The sequence below is a fragment of the Nannospalax galili genome, unplaced genomic scaffold, assembly GCF_000622305.1.
Source record: "Nannospalax galili isolate Female #2095 unplaced genomic scaffold, S.galili_v1.0 scaffold190, whole genome shotgun sequence".
Classification (NCBI taxonomy): domain Eukaryota; kingdom Metazoa; phylum Chordata; class Mammalia; order Rodentia; family Spalacidae; genus Nannospalax; species Nannospalax galili.
Window position 1 is genome coordinate 278,334 of NW_008328003.1, and position 7,068 is coordinate 285,401.

At 38.3% G+C, this 7,068-nt stretch overlaps 1 pseudogene; it reads right to left on the bottom strand.

Moving 5' to 3' along the window:
• Nucleotides 1–2,549: 2,549 nt before the first annotated feature.
• LOC103741823 lies at nt 2,550–3,634 on the bottom strand (annotated as a pseudogene).
• Nucleotides 3,635–7,068: the final 3,434 nt, after the last annotated feature.

Below are 7,068 nucleotides of genomic sequence, written 5' to 3' on the forward strand. Positions count from 1 at the left end.
AACAGCACCATCAACTGGGGACACAATGTTCAAATACTTGGTGCCTATGGGGGACATTATCATTTAAAACACCACATTTCTGTTTTCTCAATCTTTCCTAAGATGGCTGCTTCAGATCTGTAGGCCTACATCTCATTGCCAGCCATTTCAATCAATTAGCAAATTATAACAATAGTGGGAACTCTCACTGCCTGATCCTTCATAAATCCAGGAGTTACTTTAATCAACAATGTTTTTGTAATAGAGATGTTCCTAATAGTGACTTTATTTTCTTCTCTTGTAACATGATTTTAAGCATAATTTTGATAGTTTAAAATTGCCTATCAAATCTGTAGATCCATCAAAGGCTATAAGCTGTTGAATAACTCCTCTCAGTTGTTGGTCAAATGTGTCCCAGAGTTCCTCAAATAATACAGGTTATTGCTGTTCTTCTTGATTGTCCACCAGAACTTGATAGTAAGATCCTATTGCTGAAGACATCATATATACTGGTTGCAAGGCAAGGATAAATCAAGTCAGTACTAACCAGGAAGCGTCCTCCTGCTGAGTAGTTCTCATAGTACTAGAAGGTCCTATGCAGGCTGCAGAGGGAAAAGGCATCAACTGCCTATGAACTACAATAATGAACAACATGACAATATATGTCCATATGTGAAATAATGACACAAATTGTTATGGGGTTAAATAACCTCTTTCTGACTGGCTTTAAGGCCTGTTCCACCGGAGGAAATGCACGCTTGATACTGCAAATCTGGGGAGCTCACAGTATCTAAGAGTGAACCTACTGCTACCATTATTCAGCTAAATGGACAGTATCAAACTTCCTGCTAAATTGTATTGCTCTACCCGTTGATTAGTGTAGCTCTCAGATCTCCTCATAGAGGTTTCTTTGGGAAGTAGATGGTGAGTTTTTGAGGAGGATTTGGGGATGAATATGATCAAAACACACTGTTTAAAATTCTCAAAGAACTTACAAAAATACTTTCTGAAAGAGTATAAGCTGCTGGGTATGTGAATGAAGGAGCTTCTAAAATAGGGTAATTGAGATGGGAAGACCCACTGAAAATATTCGCAGCACCACTGATGGGTCGGGGATCTTAGACTCAGTAGAATGGAGAAAGTGCGGTGAGGGCTAACATTCATCTCCTTCTGCTTCGTGACTGCAGATGCACCTTGGCCAGCTGCCTCAAGCCCCTGCTTCCATGAACTACTTTCATAGGGGACTGTGCTCTCCAACTCTGAGCCAGAATAAATCCTTCCTTCCTTAAATTTTGACAGGTATTTTAGCATAGTTATGAGACAAGTAACGAATACAGAAAATTGGTACTGAGCTTGGTACAATATTCTCCCTGCCCCCTTCATAGTTGTAAACGTATGTTTTCTTTGTGTTTGTTGGCATCTAGTATTTGTTTTGATTTACTCTCTTTTTTGTCATTTTCATATATATATGTGTGTGTGTGTGTTTGTGTATGTGCGTGTGTATTTTGATCATATTCACCTATTACCCTCTATTCTTTTCTTTCTACTCCCATGTATTCCTGTCCTCTCTCCAACTATATAACTTGTAATTATGAGTAATTTCACATGAGAAAAAAACAGACTATAAATAGAAAATGTTCAATGAGAAAATGAAAGTATCCCTTTTTATACAAAATAATAACAGTCACTAGTGTGCCATTGACATTTAAATGCATCAATTAAATGACTTTTAGAAGGATGGTAAGAGCAAGGTTAAAGTGCATACACCGCGCTTTGGAAAAGGAATGGAGGAACAACATCTTCATACACTGCTAGAAAGGATATAAAATAGAGTATAATCTACCATTCTGCAAAAAATATTCTAAAAAGTACATTTAACTCATTTCTGGTAGTTTATTTCAAAGTATTTGGTTTTAAAAGTAACTGTATATATGCATGTATACACATATGCACATGTATATATACACACATGTACATGTATACATATTATATAGTTTCATATATTGTATCTGTGCACACATTTAGGCAGTTTAATAGAAGTGATAAGACTGGTTAGCTGTTTTGTAGCATTTATTCTAAAAAATAATTTTAAACAAAAATAACTGAGTGATGAAAAGGGATTATTTAAAAATTATGCTAGGGAAGTGGCTTGGTTGATAGAGTCCTTGCTCAGCATACATGGAGATCTGATTACAGCCCTTGGAACTATAAAAAACCAGGTATGTTGGTGCTCACCTCTAATCTCAGTTCTCAGAAAGTAGAGGCAGGAGACTCAGGATTTCAAGGTTGTCCTCAGCTACATAGCAAGTTTGAGGCCAGCCAGAATTACGTGACATCCTGTCTCAAAGAAAGTATTCCATTTCTTGGAACGGCATTAACTTTTTTTTTTTTCTTGAATGGATGGGTTTATTTCAGCCCTGAGAGTGAAACTCTTGCCTTAAGGAAGGGTACTACAGTAATTATATCAGGAACAGACAATTTCCTACACTGTCAAATGTGTAAAAGTTCCTTTTGCACTTTCTTCAACACTGATCAACAAGCAGATTCAGCCTATATTTGCTGTGATGTAGCTACTGTGTTAACCCAAGCTGCTTCTTCAGAGATTCTGGCATCTCGTGTGGAGGAGGGTGAGGGAGCCTGAAGCAGACCTTCACAGAGTTACAGATGAACCACTGTGGTGCAGTTAGAGTGCCAGTCATGATGATACGGGCAAAGAGTCCCTTCCACACACCTTTAAAGCCAAGTCTCTGGAGAACCTGAGAAGCACTGCTATCTTTCTCTTTATTCAGCACAGCTACCACAGAATCAGAGGGGTGAGAAACAATTGCACAAAAGACTCCAGCTATGTAACCAGCCACAAATGTTACAACCAGCTGCTCTGACTTTGTTCATTCGCTTCAGGGCTTAGGAACCACAAACTTGTACAGTGCTTCAACAGTACGTTCCAAGCAGGCAAACTTCATCGTGGTGTATGGTGTCTGTCTCATCCGCGGAGGAGCAACGCCCTTGCAGAACGCATTTAAGACTTCTTTGTACATTTTAGGAACTGCTTCCCTCAGAGTGTTGGCATAGCCTGGCTGGGTTTGAATTCGAACTTTAACAGCTTCCAAACTAGCCAGGATAATGTCAGCAAAGAATTCAGCACTGGCAGAAGCAGCCAAATACAGTGATGTGCGCCAAATACAGTGATGTGCGCCAAACATAGGTGTTCTCACCAAGCTTGTTGCTATACAAGACTTTGAAGACTTCATAAAAGCCAAACTTGCAGAGCCCTTGCATACAATAGCCAATAAAAGTTGGAACCCATCCTTTAGCCAAACTACGAACACCATCCTCTTTCAGTGTAACTGAGAATCCATTAAATATGCCCTTGTATTTTGGGGGGTCCACTTCCAAACGGTATTTCACTAAATCCCAGGGAACAAGAGCAGTATGTGGCAGCCCACAACTTAAGACCCCACCAAAGCCACACAGTGCGTAATACTTCATGGAGCCAAATTCAAAACTGTACTCTTCCAAGGCAGGGGAACGGGGGGGGGGGCGCGGGGGGGGAGGCGCGGCATGACCTGGGGGCCTGCGAGGCCATCGTGCTGCAGCCGTAGGTGCAGTACTTGAAGGGGTTTGCCCGCGCCAGGTGCGCCATGGACGAGAACATCCTCTGAGATGGCGAACACCCCACAGCTCCCGAGGCAAGGTTGCCGCTCACAGAGGCCTGCAGACCCGTGCCCTTCGCGCCGCTTCAGCGTGAGGCATGCACAGCATCGGCATTAACTTTTAAATAATAGCAGCACATATCATATCTTCACCATACAATTTGGAAATGTGAGACTAAATTAAGGACTTAAGTGTGCTCGCAGTGGTAGGCAGCTTATAAATCACAGAGTTGGTTCTGTTTAGAACCACATATCTCTAAAGTGACTAACAGATGACAGCAGGCATGTTCAATTCTCTTCATGCCTTTGATTTTTCTATTCAAGTTTCATGTAACCCGAAAACAGAGATGAGTTAACGTGTATTTTGAAGGTCAATAATTTTCTCCAGATTCTAGAGAATTAATTAATTCTAATTAATAGGTCTAGAGACCTATTAATCCCCTGCAGTTAAAAGCTGCTAGGCTAAAGTAATACTTTTGTCGTCGTTTTCTGGTAGAGCCCAATGGGCCCCTGCGCGTTATAAGATACCATTGCCTCTTGCTTCTCCCAGGTCCAATTTACATAGCTGCCTTCCATGAAGCATCCAGTGTCTGAGATGTTAATTGTTGACAAAAAAGGGAAGTATTTTCCTCAGGAAAGGTACTTGTAATTTTGCACCCATTTAGAGTAGGCACAAAATTCTACTGGAAAGTTTTTTCTTGTTGGTTTTTTTTTTTTTTTTTTTTTTTTTCCAATCATGAAATACTTCAAACTGTCTTGGAGAACGTAGACAAACATCCTTGCTGTAGCAGATTGCACATTGTCTTACAACCTCTTCCTCCAGTCTTATGCCTTTCCTGGATTAAAGGAATCAAATTAGTGGTTCATGAAGATACACAACTTGCTCAATAGTATACATACAACAAAAATGACTGCTTACAAGCAGTTGGTTCAAGCAAACTCTTTGCTATACAAGCAGGGTTTTTTTTTTTCCACTTTCCATAAGTTAAAACCATACTCTCAGCTGATGTTAAACTTAAAATGAACTATAAAATAACCTTCATTTTCTCCATGAAAGCCTATTGATTAAGGGAGGAATTAAGCATGTAGGAAGGTTTGGGGGAATAATTATTAGGAGAGGGATGTGCCATGACCACAGTTATACAAATGTATTTCTATTAAATAATATTGTTAAGGTCATTTTGTTAAAACCCTGAATATTGTTAATTCTATATACATATTATATTTTAATCAAGATATCTGTATCATAATCTTTACTAAGAATTTTATATTCTGACTATGCTTCTAAGGCAGTTAGGACACAGCTAAACTCTCAAATATAATGAATATTAGGAAATTGTCCTGAATTATTCATTTTAATTATGCTGAACTAAACACTGTAGAGAGAAAAATGCATTTCCCACTGAAATATGTTTGCCTTAGAGGGATTTCCAAATTGATCATTCTCCCTTTTTATCATTAGAACTCTGGCTCCCTGAGATGGTCAGAACTATGAGTAATGACTGAATTCCAAGCACCATCAGGTTTTCTCAGTGCAGTATCTGAATCAATGACGCATTTTACTCTGTTTCATAATCATAGTGAAATCCCTAGTTCAGGCCAATTATCAATCATTCCTGCGTACATCTACTGGATTATAAAGTGGCTGCATTATATTTTTGTACACAGCTCTGTCCAATATAAATCTCATAGCACCAAAAATACATATTATTTCTTCCTTTTGTCATTCATTCACAAACTAATTTATTCATTTACTTAGGAAGAAAATATTGGGCAATAACGGTGTCACGTACAGTCTTGATTTGCCATCATTTTTTTTTTGTGTGTATGTGTTTGAGACAGATTCCATCTCTGTAGTCCAGGCTCATGGTAGTCCTCCTGTTTCTGTCTCCCACATGCTGAGATTATAGGCGTGGGTCACCACATTCACCTTCTGATTATCCTATGTGAATTGCTCTCTGTGGTTCCTCATTTAACTCCAGACCATGAGAATTCTGCCAGCCATCACTTCTACTTAATAACTCACAGTCATCATCTTATCAGTTTCATTTGCCCATACTTAAAATCCACTTCCTATTGTAACAAGTTATTTTCCCAGACATACTTTATGAGTTCATGCATCTTGAATTAGTGGAATATTCCTTTTAGCACTATTAGATGTATACACACTTGTGAAGAGAAATTGTCATTGTATTATATGGCACATTCTATTGGTTATATTTTTCACTTGTTTGTGGGTAATACGGATTTATTTTCTAGTTGCTTATGAAACAGGCATATCTCAAGGCTGGCTTAACTTCTGCTACAACAAGCAGACTCTTGATGACCACTCCAGCAAAACTCAGTATATAGCTTACTTTGCTTTCACATACAGAACAGCATTGAAGACACTAAACTTTACAGTTCTTTTGAAGAACACACTCCTTAAAAATCCCACCAAGATTATGAAGATAATTTCTACATTGCTGCTGCTTCTCTGAGCTACATTTACCATGTGTTTTGTCTCCATTTAAATTTAAAGTAGTATTTCAGGGTTAGCCAGTTTGCTGTTCCCTGATTACAAATAAGAAAGAACATCTTTTTTTTTAATTCATTCTAGCCCTTCTTGAATTTTCTGTGAGACAAATTACTTGTATTGTTTGAGACTCCAATCCTCTCAGATTTTTTGTGCTCGTGCTGCTGGTTTCTTGAAACCTCTTTCTGATATTTACCCAGTCTGTGGGCAGCTTAGTTAATTTCTTTCAGAAAATTAAAGGCTAAAGAAAATCTTCCCTGACAATATGAAGCAGGGAAGGACATATAAGATCAGTTTCTTAAACAGACTTCGTGTAAATCCTTTTACTTTACTACCATTCCAAAACTGATGACATTTCAGAACTTACTCTCCCAGTACAAAGTGTGCTGCTAAAAATCTTTCCCTACTTGAAGATGGGCAGTTAGTATTTTTTTCCAGTGTACTGTATCACTAACCCTATACATCTGTTTTCTAGTTTTTAAACACTGTTGCTCAGTTATCTTTTCTTTCCTTGCCTTTTAAACATCACTTGCCATTGAACACACATAAGAGAAGGGTTAAACATGCATGTCCAAGCAGCCACCTTCATTAAGAGAGTTCGTCCTATATTAGTGGTTTTTAAAGTATCACCTGCCAGAAATTTCTTTCCAGCTTATAATCAGTTGATAGGTTTACTTCCACCAGATATTCTCTAAGATAACTCCCTAACAAACTCTTTCCATACACTAACACTTACCAAGTTCTGACATATCACCATGTAGTAAGTGCTTTTCTAATAATTACAATGGAAACTAAAACTATGATGATGAAGAAAATTATATTACATAACAGTCAAGTGATAGAGAAGACAGACACAACTATAATACAAAATAGAATATTGTACTAACTGGGAAATTTTAAGTCATTCACTCCTCCCTGTAC